At 38.2% G+C, this 15990-nt stretch overlaps 1 pseudogene; it reads left to right on the forward strand.

Annotated features, from left to right (window-relative positions):
- The first annotated feature begins 10011 nt into the window (after positions 1-10011).
- Positions 10012-10467, forward strand: LOC123941258 (annotated as a pseudogene).
- Positions 10468-15990: the final 5523 nt, after the last annotated feature.

The following is a 15990-nucleotide window of genomic DNA, read 5'->3' on the forward strand; positions in this document are numbered from 1 at the left end:
AAAGTAGGGAAAATTATATTTTCTGTTTGTGTCTTTCTGCCTTGAGCTACAAAGAATCTACATCAGAGTTTTTTCCAAATTTTTTTAATGAACTCCTCAAACAGCTGTTCATAAACAATATACTAGACGGATATAATTTTAAAAGCAGAATTGATGATATAATTAGCAGGGAGGAAAGAATTCAAGGAAATTGCATTTAATAGGATGAAGGCAGTCATTTTTTTATTGATAAAATTCACAAGGAACAGCATGTGTGTTTATAGGTTAATCTGCATGTATTAAAAATATTGCATTGAAATATATGATATCAAAACTATTTTTATAAGATTTTATTTATTTTTTATTAACATATAATGTATTATTTGTTTCTGCATGTATTAAACATATTGCATTGAAATATATGATATCAAAACTATTTTTATAAGATTTTATTTATTTTTTTATTAACATATAATGTATTATTTGTTTCAGGGGTACAGGTCTGTGAAGGATTTTATTTATTTATTTGACAGAGAGACAGAGAGCACAAGCAGGGGGAGCAGCAGAGGGAGAGGGAGAAACAGACTCTTTGCTGAGCAGACAGCCCAACACAGGACTCAATCCCAAGACTCTGAGATCATGACCTTAGCTGAAGGCAGACACTTAACGGCCTGAGCCACCCAGGCATCCCCCCCATACAAACAAACAACGAAACTTCAAAACTACTCTAACTAAGAGGAAAAGCACCCAAAACACTATTTTAATAGAAAATAACATACTTTTCTCATTCCTTGATAGATAAAGTAGGCAGAAATTGTATCTGTAGATAATCTGATGATATAATTAATAAAATGTATTAATTTTCCCAAATTTGTGCCCTATAAACAATACAACTTATTTCTTAATAACAATGGAAAATTTACAAAAATTGATCATGAGCCACAAAGGAAGTTTCAAATTACAAAAAACATAAGTGGCATAGGCATGTTCTCTGAATATAATGCAATAAAACCAAAGTAGTAATAAAAGTATGAACCAAAAAAGTCATTTAAAAATTTAAAACTCAAAGGGATTTCATCACATTTTCATCCCTGAAGAATTAAACTTGCACTTAAAAATTAAAGTGAGTCTTTATAAGCATTCTTATTTAATTTAAGATTCTTAAATCCCTAAATAAAAATTAAGCAAAATTAATTCAGTCATATGCTGAAAGTAATACACTTATTTTAAGTGACTCTAATTAAGAAATACTAGAATAGTTTTATATTAGAATATATATTCATTTAATTAACTCAATCAATAAGTCAAAGCCAAAATATATAATTATCTCGCTAGAAACCAAAACAAATTCAATAAAGTTCAATATCCATTCCTGCTGAAAGACTCATCACAATAAAAAGTTATTTTTTGTCCATATTTATTAGTATCTATATAGTACTCCCATTTCTGGAATTGGCAAAGCATTTTATTGTAGACTAGCCCTCTTAACCAAGAACAGCTAGAAAAACTGATTAAAACTCCAAAGGGCATCAGATATGCACTACAATGATATTGTTGAGTTATCTGGCTCTGGGCTAGGAGGTGAGATTCTTTGAGTTCCCTTCTAAATCCCACCGGGATACTCTGGCATGATGGCTCCAAGTCTTTCTGTTCAAACAAGAGGAAATGTAAGGCATGTACTTCATTGAAATATGCAGTGCACACCTCCTTCCCTCCATCCACAGTGCTCAAGAGAGGGGCAAGAAAAAGTTTACCCCATGATCTGAAGCCATTTGAGGATGCCAGAATAAATCCAAGCCTGCCACACCGATCAGAGACAGATCAAGTCACAAGTCCCATATGATGGAAATTAATATTCACTACTGTCAGGAGTACATTTCAAAAAAAAAAAAAACCTAAATAGTCCAGAAAAAACTTCTAGAAAGTTTCCTCCAAAATGCACACTGTATCCAAATTTCTTTAGTTTTCACCTTTCGGCATTGCTACATAAACCTACCAGTGTTATTAATGTATCTTCCTCTGTTAGTCCTCGTGTTACTAAATATGGGAAGATCAGAGAAGCAGGTCCTTAAAAGAAGCAAGTGTTATTGCTTTTGAAGGAGGAACAGCTCTGCCTTTCCCTTTTCTAATGCTTAGGGTGCTGCAGGCCTTCTACAGGGGAGTTATGTGCAAAAGGAAAAAAAAAGTTAGATCTACTGAGTGTTCAAGAAAAACTAATCTATAAAACAAAAATATACTTTCCCCAAATCTTAGGAAATATTTGGCCTTAGTAAAGAGCTTTCAAAATCTGTATTGATGACAGACTGAAATCTTCATACGGTGTGTTTTGTCTTCCTAAACCATTTTGGTATGTAAGGTTTTAAACTTCTGACTTCTACAGAAGTTTTATATTTGTTATATTCACACAAAGACTGCCTAGTTAGTGGACTCAAAAAAATTTTTTAAGACATTATTTATTTATTTGACAGAGAGAGAGATCACAAGTAGGCAGAGAGACAGGCAGAGAGAGAGAGGGAAGCAGGCTCCCTGCTGAGCAGAGAGCCCGATGCGGGGCTCAATCCTAGGACCCCGAGATCATGACCCGAGCCAAAAACAGAGGCCTAACCCACTGAGCTATGCAGGCACCCCTCAAAATGTTTTTGTACCCCATTCCCATCACATTGTAGGCTGTCCTTACCTGTGCTCCTGTTTCTCTGTCATGGTTCTGAGGCAAGTGGGACTGGTGCCTCTTTGTTTTCTCATAACAGTCTTTACTCACTTCTTTCATGCGTATATTACCCTGGCAAGTAACAGCTTTTAAATTTATTCCTTTTTTTCTTCTTCCTCCCTTTCCTTTCCTTTCCTTTCCTTTCCTTTCCTTTCCTTTCCTTTCCTCTCCTCTCTTTTCCTGCTTGTTACTAACTACATCACCTACGTCCAATGCTGAGCTTTTTAATATTTCTCGCATGTCAATTTCTCAACATCAGTGTTTAAATTCCACCAAAAAAAAAAAAATGAGCATTGAAAATGGAAGCACAACAGTGTTGTTCAGCGCCTCCATATTGTTCCAGCAATTTGAAACTGAAAGCATGATAAGCTCAGACACATATTAAATTAGGATAAGTGTGTTCTTTATAAAAACAAAACCACAAGTGAAAAATAGAAGACCTGTAAGAAATCTGACAGTAATATATTGAGGGGATGGAAGTTTTTATAGTTAAGATCAAATGACCCCATAATGAACATCAATTGAATACCCAAACCCATTTTTGAAAGGAATTTAATTTAGTTTGATCTATGTCTATAGAAGGAAATAAATACTTCATACATTAAGTCTGTAAATTGAGGAACATGTAGTTGGTAAAATACAACACAGTATATATTATCGTTAATTTAGAGTCGAATTGGAAAGAGGGAGGGACAGGAAGACAATCAAAAGGAAGAGGGAAAAAATAGATATATAGGCAGGAGAGGGTAGGGAAAGAACGTGGGGAAGTAAGTTTGCTGAGCAGTCTAAATCAGGCACTCTATTGGTGCTTCATTTATTTTTAAAAATTTAACTCTCATAGAATGCTGAGAAGCGGCATTCATCAGGCACTTTTATTGATAGAAATTATCTTGTGGGTAAACCTGAGACTGGGCTCTACATATGGGTATTTCACCCTTCCCATCCTTCTGCCTTTGGGATCTGCCTGCCAAATACAGCCATTCTGCTTTTCTCGGCCTGGCGGAGTTTCAAGGAAAAGGCTCAGCCTCCGTGTGCACAAAGTGCTGCAGCCGGAGCAGGAGAGCTGTGTGATTCTAGGGTCTGTATCATGAAGCCAGGGTTCAAATACCCCTAAGCCTCATCCTTCAAGGTAGGATTTTCATAGTAAAGGAGATATTTGCTCTCTATCTGCTCCTTTGCTCTTTCCCTGCCCCCTTCCCTCTCTCACTCCGTCTCTCGCCCACTCTTCTTCCTGCCCTCCTTCTCTCTCAATTGATTCTGAAATTAGGCTGTGAAGACGGGTATTAATATGCTCCGGGCCAACTAAGTACTGCAACAACACTGCATAAAAAGAACCACAAAATCCCAGTGGCATATAGCAATCAGCACAGATTTCACTCTTGGATTCATTGGTCACATGGTGTGGCTCTGCTAAGTGTTCATTTTGAAATCCAGGCAAAAGAGGCAGCAGCCACCCACAGGAAGCTCTCACCATAGTAAGAGTAGAAGAGCAAAAATTCAAAAGTCAAAAAGTCAAACCCTCCTTCTCAAGTGCATTTCAAGTTCCTGCCTGGTTTACATATACTCTTACCACACTGGACAAGATAAAGGAGCTGGGAAAGGTATGGCTTTTGAATAAGTTTTTAAAAGCAGATAGCAAAGGGGTGGGTACAGGGAGAAATAAAGAATAGGGTCGGTAATTCAATCTATCACCCTCTAAAATCCTCAACAACAGCAATTAAGAAAAATGGAGAAAGGCAGGCAGCTCAGTGGGCATTAAAGAGTCCTATAATTCTCCCTGCTTCGGCTGAAGAGCTTCATTTCTAATGCTCTGCATGAACCATACTACTGGATCCTTCCATAGCTTTACACATCCTCTTCCTTATCGGAAATGCCTTTTTCTCCACACTTTAGCCTAGTAAAATACTACTACTCTTTAAGACTCAGACTCACATGTTACCCCAGTTTTAAATGTTCCATGATTTCCTACTTTGGGGTGATTTGTCATTATAACTCTAATTCCTTCAGTGTACTTGTAGTCCCTCAAGTCCAAGGACCGTACAAGCAAACACATTTTTGCTTATATCTAGCATAGCAAAATTTTTAAAGAAAACAAAATGTGTAGTCAAGGGTTGGTAGAATTACTAAATGTTATTCATTTTGGCTGTGGGCATCAAAGTTGGATAGTCTGGGGGAGCCTGGGTGGCTCAGTGGGTTAAAGCCTCTGCCTTCGGCTCAGGTCATGATCTCATCGTCCTGGGATCAAGCCCCGCATCCGGCTCTCTGCTCAGTGGGGAGCCTGCTACCTCCTCTTTCTGCCTCCCTCTCTGCCTACTTATGATCTCTGTCTGTCAAATAAATAAATAAAATCTTAAAAAAAAAAGTTGATTAGTCTGGAAAAAAGTGAATTTTGAAACAGCTCTTTTATTCATGTGACAAATATTTATTCAGTCCTCAAGATGCCCAGCTCTGTTGGGAGAAACAGCCATTGTGATAGTACATGCTCTTGGGGCACCTGGCTGGCTCAGTAGGTAGAACAGGTGACTTTGATCTCAGGGTTGTTAATTTGAGCTCCATGCTGGGTGGAGGGGTTACTTAAAAATAAAATACTTTTTTGAAAAAGGATATTACACACAGTTGAGAAGAGGGATGGACAAAATACTGCACAAACTCAGAGGAGGGAACATCCCACTGCTTAGTGGGTCAAGGGATAAATATAAGCCACCACTTAAAAATAAAATCTTGGTTCTCCTCCCTCTTTTCCACTCAGCTCTGCTGCTACCTCTCACCCACACATGTTGCACAACTTCCCTCATCCCTCTCCAGAGCTGCAGGACTGAGACACGTGCTGCAGTCAGATGAGTTCAGATATACAAAAGTTACACAGTTGAAATGACTTCAAGTCATTCCTTTTGGGAGAACAGTGTGGCCTGTTTTTCCCTCGCATCTCAGGGCCCAAGTTAACCCTTTATGACACCTGGAAAGACACTTCTAGGTCACAAGTCAATTTTGACACGCCTTATTCCATCTAATCTATATAACCACTGTGATGAAATCTTCAAGTTGAAAAGGATCAAAGATTCCAACACATTCTATGGTTGCTATCATGTAGCTTAATGAACCTACTGGCAAGAATTTTTCCTGTAAACATAGTAACATGCCTTTATCTGAAAGATACATATTTTTGCAGAGTTTTATATATATACACATATATGTGTGTGTGTGTGTGTGTGTGTATATATATATACACATATATATACCAGCCAAAAAATTTGAATTGCCATTGCCTACTATGCTCTAGATACTCAAAAGTTGTTTGATTACTTTAGAAGTTAAAGCAGAGCCATGTTTGTCTGGTTGAGTTTTATGATAACATATGTGGAAATCCTTTAAAAATAGTAACTTAAACAACAAAATATTAAATTTTGTTTTTATATTTATTTGTTTGTTTGTTTTTCTGTTCTTCATTTGCCTCATGCCTCCTGTTTTAAATGGCTCCTCTGTGGCTATATACCAAGGCTGTTTGTTATACTATGCTGTGGGTATGCTATTCTCTGGTCTATCCGTAGTGCACCCATTTTAATTTTGTGTTTACATCAAAAGAGCTGGATGTTTCTCTATCCCTTAAGTCGATCATAAGAATACTCCAGAGTAGCTTTTAAGACGCATTACATAAAAGAGTTTGGATTCCAGAAATATTTAATATTGTGCAATTTCTTTGCACAAAGAGATCATTTTCAGCTCATTGCTTTTTGGTGCTGACTAAATGATTTTTGCTTCCTTCAAGCATTGCTTCACTTTCTTCCACTTTATTTTTGCAGAAACTCTGTTATTTTCTCAAAACCACGGCAAGCAAAAGACTGAATTCATAACTCTCTCCTCCTCCCACCCCTGCTGTGCTGCCCTCCCACTGTCCTCATAAAGAAGGAAAACAAAGAAGGCTAGACGGTGGGTGGTCTATAAAAGCCAAGAAGATACACAGCTAGCTCTGCTTCCATGAAAACCTATCTGAAAAATCTATAGGACCTGCCCAAATTGTGACTTGTAAAGAGTGCACACATGTCTTTGTACTCTTACAGAATAATACATACTAAGATTTCTCAACTCTCAAAATAAATTCTCCCTTCTCTCCTACTGACTTTGATAAATAGTAATGCCTTCCGAAACATTTGAGTCATTGGTATGATTCAAATTCAAATCATTTGGCAGAAAAAGATGACAGAAAAGAACAAGTTTCCATTTAAAAGAAAACTGGCTCAGCGCTCACTTGGTTTTCTAAAGCCAAATCAGGTTTAACGTCCCACTTTTGGCTTCTCAAGTTGGTTTCATGAAGTTTTTCTTTTATTCTTTGGTACTTACAAGTGTTGCACTTTTATGTTAATCATTTAGGCAGATGTTACTTAATTTTTGTGTGTGAGTTGACTTTTCCTGAATGATGTGAGGATGCGTCAGAATGTACGGAAGAACAGCCACTTTTGTTGTTATTTTACCTTGTTATTTCAGTGTGAGAATAAGTGAGAAGATGACTGATACTTCGAGGAGAGAAAAAACTGTTCGCCACATCTTATTATCCATTTATTTGTTCAACAAATAAGTATTAAACACCTCTCACCTGGCAATTACTACAGTACAGGGGTGAAGGAGACAGGCCTGGTCTCTGTCCTCATGAAACATAGAGGTTGGCTACGAAGATATTTATTAAATATACACTCACAAGTGCACAGAATGTATATAAAAATGTATACTTATTAAATATACCATCAGAAGTGCATGGGTCTTTATAAGGAAGTATAAAGTATTTGGGGTGAGTGTCAAGATCCAATCAGGAAAACAAAAACTATCTGAATTCTTTTTTTTTTTTTTTAATTGAAATAGAGTTGACACACTATGTTTCATCAGGTTCGGGTGTATAATATAGTGATTCAACAACTCTCTCTGTTATGCTATGCTCACCCCAAGTGTAGTAGCTTCCATCAGTTACCATACAATAATACTATTATAACACCATGGATTATATTATACAACTATATTATAATACCATGGACTATATTATAATACTGTGGACTACGCTGTGCATTTTAGCCCCTTGCCTTACTCATCCCATAATTGGAAGACTATATCTCCCACTCCTTGCCCATCATCAGCTGGTTCTCTAGATTTATGAGTCTGTTTCTGCTTTTTCTTTGTTTATTCATTTGCTTGTTTTTTTAGGTTCCGCATAAAAATGATATCATATGAAAAACAACCTGAGTTTTTAAAACAGCAGGACTGGGTGCCTGGGTGGTTCAGTTGATTATGCAACTGCCTTCAGCTCAGGTCATGATCCCAGAGTCCCAGGATGGAGACCTATATCAGGCTTCCAGCTCCACAGGGAGTCTGCTTCTCCCTCTGACCCTCTCCCTTTTCATGCTCTCTCTCACTCACTCTCTCTCAAATAAATAAATAAAATCTTAAAAAATACATAAATAAATAAAAATAAAACAGCAGGGCTTTATTGCAGGGGAATGGTTACACAGGAGATGAAAAACTGAGAAGCCCAAGAGGACAGCCAGGCCATCCAGAGGCTAGCAACGATGGCAAAACACCATTGCCCCCATCTCAGCCCAGAGGGACAAAACACAGAGGCAGCACTATCCAAGCACAGGGGCCAGGTCACCCTTCTGGAGCTGGAGCTCCATTAAGAAATGCAACTACTTGCCAGTCAAGGTGCTGCTATCAAGGAGACGGAGCCAGAGCACGTCTTCTGCCTTCCTCTCATCTTTCAGTTTCTCTCCTCTGTCCCACACTGGCAATATGCCAACTGGCAGTGAAGTTCATTCTTTTGCAAAATAGACCCAGACCAAGAAAGGAATTTGAGGACCAGTTGGCACAGGACCTGCATGGGGAATATAAAACAGGAATTAAGAATATTGAACCTAATGCTGGGAATATCAGTTTTGAATGCTCTACTCACTCCCTAGCTCTATGTCAGCCTGGTTGTGTAATCACGCAGCCAGAAATGTTTGCGGGCAGTCTTTTTTTTTTTTTCTTTAATCTTTTTATTTATTTGACAGAGAGAAAGAGAGAGATCACAATTAGGCAGGCAGAGAGGAGTGGGGAGAAGCAGGCTCCCTGTTGAGCAGAGAGCCCGATGCGGGGGGGGGGGGGGGGGGGGGGGGGAGGGGGAAGGGGGGGGTTTGATCTGTGGGCAATCTTAAAATACCCTTTCTTCTTTTTATTCGGACATAAATCTGAGTAAAGAAAAAAATGAGGTAGAAGAAGCTCTAAAAATGTGTAAGAAACCAAAGAAGGAAGGGATTTTTTAAAATATTCAGTATATTCAGTATGCAGTATAGATATAAAAGAGAAACATAACAATTATTGAGCACCGTAAAGAAAACAACCCACAAAATTTGGGTTTGAGTTATAACTTTTGCATTTAGAAGCTGTGAGGCCTTTGGAAATTTATTTAACCACATGATCTCAGTTTCCTTATCGAGAAAATGGAATCAGTGACACCTCCCTTGAGATGTGTTGTGAGGATTTCCACGCAGTGGAGACTTGGAGGGGGCAAACTGACGAGGGTGGGGGAGTGAAGGCTTAAACTCACGTTTCTATGAAAAATAGCAACTGCCCACTTTGGTGCTATCACCAATTAGAGTTCATGTATATTAACAACTTGGGTATATAGCAGGTACTCAGTAAACAGTTACTTTTCTTTCTTTCTTTTTTAAGATTTAATTAATTTATTTATTTGACAGAGAGATCACAAGCAGGCAGAGAGAGAGGAGGAAGCAGGTTCCCCGCTGAGCAGAGAGCCCGATGTGGGGCTTCATCCCAGGACCCTGGGATCATGACCTGAGCCAAAGGCAGAGGCTTTAACCCACTGAGTCACCCAGGTGCCCCCAAAATTACTTTTCTTATGTTTGTAAATCATTAAGTAAAACTTTGTGTGTAGTTTGTTCACTGGGAGTTCAGGTAGATGTTGAAAGGAAAATCATTTGCTTTGTCATTCTAATCTTCATGTTCATCTATTTACTGACAATTAAACTAAAAAGTTAAGTAGGGAAAAAAATCCCTCTTTATTTCTTTTTTCTCCACAGTAATCACATTTTGACTATCTGCTTCAGTTCGTCATGCTGTCCTCTTAGACAACTGCAATCATGTCTTTGTCGCCATGGGATTCTCAGTGCCCAGGACAGGGACTCTTAGGACATAAAAGACCCTAAAATCATCTTGAAATACAGTCTTCTCTTTAGTAATTGGTTGTTCAATGGGTAATTCCGAAGTAATTAACTTGTGGACAGCTACAGTTTAAAATTTTGTTTTAGGCAGTTGGAGCGCGGGGCCGACCTTAAGGAAAGCGGGAGCTGCGGGTGGGGAGCATGTCGGATTCAGAGCTCGGCAGGAAGTGGGACCGGTGCATGGGGGACGCGGCCGTGAAGATAGGCACTGGTTTTGGATTAGGACTTGTTTTCTCACTTACCTTCTTTCAAAAGGAGAATGTGGCCGTTAGCCTTTGGTTCTGGCATGGGATTGGGAATGGCCTACTCCAACTGTCAGCATGATTTCCAGGCTCCATATCTTCTACACGGAAAATACGTCAAAGAGCAGGAGCAGTGACTTAGGCCTGAGAACATCCCAGTGGGAGGAAAAGAGAAACCGTGTTCATTCCTCAGGAATACTGAAGTGCCTGGAGTAAGCTGACACTCTTCTGTAACGATGTTATCAGTAATGCTTCAGACTCCAGCACGCTGTTCTCGTGTTTGGAATGAAGTCTGTTCCTTGTTTTGTATTTTCTCTCTGGAAATTGGGAGGAGGTGGTCTTAAAAAAAATAAATTAAAAATAGGCAAAATAAAATAAAATAAAATAAAATTTTGTTTTAAATGTACTTTATTTTTTAAAAGATTTTTATTTATTTGACAGAGAGAGAGATCACAAGTAGGCAGAGAGGCAGAGCAGAGAGAGAAGGAAGCAGGCTTCCTACTCTCTCTACTACTCTAGAGGTAGAGGCTCTACCTCTACCACTCTGCTCAGCGGGTCTCGAACCCAGGACCCTGGGATCATGACCTGAGCCAAAGTCAGAGGCTTTAACCCACTGAGCCACCCAGGCGTCCCTACAGTTTAAAATTTAAAGATCATTCTCAACATGTCTTTGTAGAGGAAGGATTGAACCTACTGCTTCCATATTGGAGCAAATGCTTTATAGAAACAGAATGTTTGCTGCGTGAATTGTCAACTCTCAACTAAATTTCTCAGGTGACAGTCTAATCCTATTCAGTGGGAGCTTACTATAAAATTTAAAAAGTTATCATTCCAGTAGGAAATCTTAAAATAATGGTTGAGATTGAAGAAGAATTTCTTTTTGGTTGAATTTCTTCTGTGTGAGTCAGAAAGACCAAAGTTGTAACACTAAATAAAACATTACATCTCTGTGTTAAATATCAAAATAATTTTGATGTGTGATTTTGGAAAATTATGCCATCCTTTCCAGATCTTTACTGTAATATCTTCAGGTTACAAAACATCTCATATCATCTCTTTTTATAACTTCATTCTATTTATTTATTTTTATTTAAGATTTTATTTATTTATTTGACAGAGAGAGAAATCACAAGTACGCAGAGAGGCAGGCAGAGGGAGGGGGAAGCAGGCTCCTCACTGAGCAGAGAGCCCAACGTGGGGCTTGATCCCAAGAACCTGAGATCATGACCTGAGCTGAAGGCAGAGGCTTAACCCACTGAACCACCCAGGTGCCCCTATTTATTTATTTTTAAAGATTTTATTCATTTTTATTTATTTGACAAAGCAAGAGAACAAGCAAGGGGAGTAGCATGCAGAGGGAGAGGGAGAAGCCGGCCTGTTACCCAGGTGCCCCTCTTTTTATAACTTTAATAGTAGGCCAAGGATTTTTTTCCTCTTTTGAACCCTTGCCATTACACACATAAACGAATCATGAGAGAGCTTTGTCTCATAATTTCTCAAACTCCATATTTCCAAAACCTTTTGTCTCCACTTCAGTCAGTCTGACAGCTCTGAATTCTCCACTTTGAAGATTAAATCTCAAGGCTCTACCTCTATCTAGATTCTTTGTGCCAGATCTGTCTCCTCCATATTTCTTGCACTGAAGCTTTGACATCAGATAACCTCAGATTTCCCCTCCCCTTCTGGAGTCACGGTACATTAGGGTGTCTTTTGTCTTCCCTTACCTCTCTATTGAGCCTAATCCCATGCTCATTTCAGTTCTGCTCTTCTTTCTAGCATTTTTGAGTCCCCAGTCTCTTTAACCTCGCACTAACTCACATCAACCCATAAATCTTGATTACTGTTCCACTCACACTCTTCGTTTCTGTTCCTTTTAACATCTAATGTTACCACTGTCAAGATAGTGCTGACTGGATCTTTTAAAATTCTTGCAATTTTCATCTCAATTTCAGGAAACTTAGGTCCTTTTTGTGGACTCAATCATATTCACTGAAGAAATCTCAAAAAGTGTTTTTCTCTCCCCCCCACCCCCCAAGTCTCCCAGTCTCACAATGGTCTTATTCAGTCCCAGTGGAAACTTTGTCTCATTTGACTTCTGTGGCCTTTAACTAATATGCTGAGGCTATTAAATCCTGGGGCATCTTGATGACATGTTTATACACACCTTTTCTCAATAGTGGTAATCAGAATTCAAGAGTAATCAGAATTCAGGGTATTGGCTGGAGAAAGAGAAGAGTACAGGCAAGTGGGTTTGAAAAACTCCCTTGTGTAGTGGGCACTGTTGATGCATTGTCCCTAACTTCCATGCATACCAGCATAATTTGCCACATTTAGTTTTTGCATCTTTGTTGAAGAGCTACCTTTAGGCTACCAGAATCCACTTTGCTGAAGTGACATCAGGCCAAAATGGTCAGAAATTGATACCGTCAGAGACACTTACCAGTGACTCACTGGTGTGAGGATAAATAGCTCTCCTCCTTCCTTGGAATGTCTTTTGCATTATTTTCCAGAGCTTCCCAGGGATTAGGCTCTACTTTCCCACTGTGGTAGCATCATTAATGACACCTCTTTCTCTTCCCTCTTCACTTCATCTCATCTGTGTACCTGGTAACTTTCAATAATCTGCTTGCATTGAGCCCTTAGATTAAGGTCTGCTTCTGAGGGAGGCAAAAAAGGCACTGGAAAATTCTATTGTGCAATTCCCTTGCACATACATGAGAATCAATGCTTTAGCAAGATCAAAGCCAGATTTCATAACTTCTTTAAGTTTCCTGTATTTCATCTCAAGACATGCTATTATACCATTTATTTAAATCAAAAGATATACAATGGCTTTTCCAATTAATATTTCCTTCCATGTTTACTCAAGGAAAAGCTTTAAAAACAAAAACAAAAACTCTCCACCCCTGTACTTCTTCTCTATACTTTCAGAGCTACCCTACCTCGCATCAAAACTTCTAAAAGAGTAGTTTATAGCCTTTGCCTTCACTTCACCACTACCATTTGAGTTTTTAATCATTTTCATTCTTTCTTCCCAATATAATTAAAGTTACTCTCTCAAAAGTAACCAATTTTAGGAGTTCCATTTCCGGAATGGCAGCACTAGGAGTTTTATGGATTCATTCTACAGCCGAGTAAGTATAATTGGTAATAATTATTCCAAAAAGCCACAACTATTTATTTATCTATGTTTAAAGATTTTATCCATTTATTTGAGAGGAGGAGAGAGAGAGAAAGATAGAGAGAGCACAGAAATCAGGGCACAGGCAGAAGCAGACTCCCCACTAAGCAGGGAGTCCAATGAGGGGCCCCATCCTAGGACCCTGAGAAGATGACCTGAGCTGAAGGCAGAGGCTTAACTCACTGAGCCACCCAGGTGCCCCCAAAAGCCACAACCATTTAATGTATATAGAAATTGGCATAAGGGCCTACGATAAATAAATATACATTTATTCAAGAAAATCTAGAACTCAGTAAGAATAATGAGAATCTGGAGCACTTGAATCACAATCTGTTCCCATCCTTTAGATTCTAGGTGACTTCATGAGAAGTAATAGTTTCCTGTCTGACCTAGCCCCTATTCATAGGATAGAGGCTCTAACATAAGTGTGTATTTTAGACCGAGACCTTGATTTCTTTCACACCAGCTCTTTTGTAGGTTTAAAGTTCCATCAAGGGAGAGGAATCCAAGAGGGTCAGAAGTGACTGCCTATACTCAGTACCTCTTCCTAAAGGAAGGGTACCATACACAGAGAAGTCTCTACCCCAGTTCCACAGCTCAGAGATTTTTTTTTCTTAGAAGAAAAAGTAGGTCTTTGAATAGAGAATTCTGTAGGTCTGCGAAAGGAAGTAACTTTATTTAAAAGATAGCACGAGAAAGCTCAAATCTAAAGGTGCTCTTAAAAACAATAAAAGTGTGTATCCGAAAAAATGGTGAGGATGTGAAGAAAGGAGAACACTCTTATACTGCTGATGGGAATGCAAATTGGTGCAGCAACTCTGGAAAACAGTATGGTGGTTCCTCAAAAAAGTTAAAAAACCCAACAATTGAATTACTAGGTATTTACCCAAAGGATACAAAAACATAGATTTGAAGAGGTACCTGCACCCCAATGTTTATAGCAACATTATCAACAATAGCTAAACTATGAGAAGAGTCCAAATGTCCATCACTGATGACTCGGTAAAGAAGATGTGGTATACATGCACACACACTAGAATATTACTCAGCCCTCAAAAAGAATGGAGTCTTGGGGTGCCTGGGTGACTCAGTGGGTTAAAGCCTCTACCTTCGGCCTAGGTCATGATCTCAGGGTCCTGGGATCAAGCCCCACATCGGGCTCTCTGCTCAGTGGGGAGCCTGCTTCCCCCATCCCCTCTCTCTGTCTGTCTTTCTGCCTACTTGTGATCTCTGTCAAATAAATAAATAAAATCTTAAAAAAAAAAGAATGGCGTCTGACCATTTGCAATCATGTGGTTGGAGTTATTGTATTATGCTAAGCAAAATAAGTCAGTCAGAGAAGACAAATACCATATGATTTCACTCATATGTGGAGTTTAAGAAACAAAACAGGTTACCATATGGGAGGGGAGAAGAAAAAGAGAGAAAGAAGGAAACAAACCATAAGAGACTCTTAAAAATAGAGAACAAACTGAGGGGTGATTGGGGGATGAGCTGATGTGTGATGGATACCAAGGAAGGCACTTGTTATGACAAGCACTGGGTGTTGTATGTAAGTGACGTATCACTGAATTCTAGTCCTAAAACCAATATTGTTCTGTATGTTAACTAACTAGAATATAAATAAAAATTTTTTTTAAAAACCTGCAAGAACAAAAAGAATGAAGGAAAAATGGACAGAGCCTCAGAGTATGTATGGCACATTAATCCCACCAACATACCTACAATGGAATAATCAGGAGAGGGGAGAGGAAGAAAAAGGTAAACAAACAAATAAAACCACAAAAAACTTATTCAAAGAAGTAATACCCAAATTTCCCATATCTGATAAAAAAATTAATCAGCACATCCAAGAGGCTCAACAAACTCCAAGTAGGAAAAACACAAAGGGTTATACAGAGAAACACCATCGTCAAATGTTGAAGAACATTTTTATCTAAAGACATCTTTATCTAAAGAGGAAATTTGGAAGTAGCACAATGAAGCTGAAATACAAAGACAATGTCAAATAAACAAAAATTAAAAGATTTCATTGTAAGAGAACCCAACTATCAAGAAATACTAAAAACAAACAAACAAACAAACAAACAAAAAAAAAAACAACTTCTTCAGACTGAAAGAAGTGATCTCAGACAGTACAGTAACTGGAAATCATATGACAAATAGCAAAGAAAAAGAGCACTGGTAAAACAATTATGTAATTATAAGACATTCTATAAATGTATCTTACCCCCTTTTCTTCTCTTAATTGATTTTAAAAGCATCTACATAAAACTACATACAAACAAGTGTATTGTTAGATTTATAACATAGAGGAATGTAATGTATTTGCTAATAACAGCAAAGAGGAGATTGGTGGGAACAAAGATGTACTGAAGTAATGATATGATCCCACATGGACCCCATAACTCCAATGTATGGGATAAATGAAGGGAACCATGAGTGATAAATAAGAAGGTTAATATAATAAACACTATAAATATATACTTGCTCTTTTCTTCTCTCAGCTTCTTTCAAAGTCATACAATTATATACCTCAACACTTATAACAATGTACTCTTGTGTTTGTAACATTTACAGATATAATATGTATAACAATAATGGCACCAAAAGGCAGAAAAAATAGCTGTAAAAAAGTAACATTTCTGTATGTTACTGGAATTAAGTTATTATAAATCT

Source organism: Meles meles, chromosome 5 (assembly GCF_922984935.1).
Source record: "Meles meles chromosome 5, mMelMel3.1 paternal haplotype, whole genome shotgun sequence".
In the NCBI taxonomy this organism is placed as follows: domain Eukaryota; kingdom Metazoa; phylum Chordata; class Mammalia; order Carnivora; family Mustelidae; genus Meles; species Meles meles.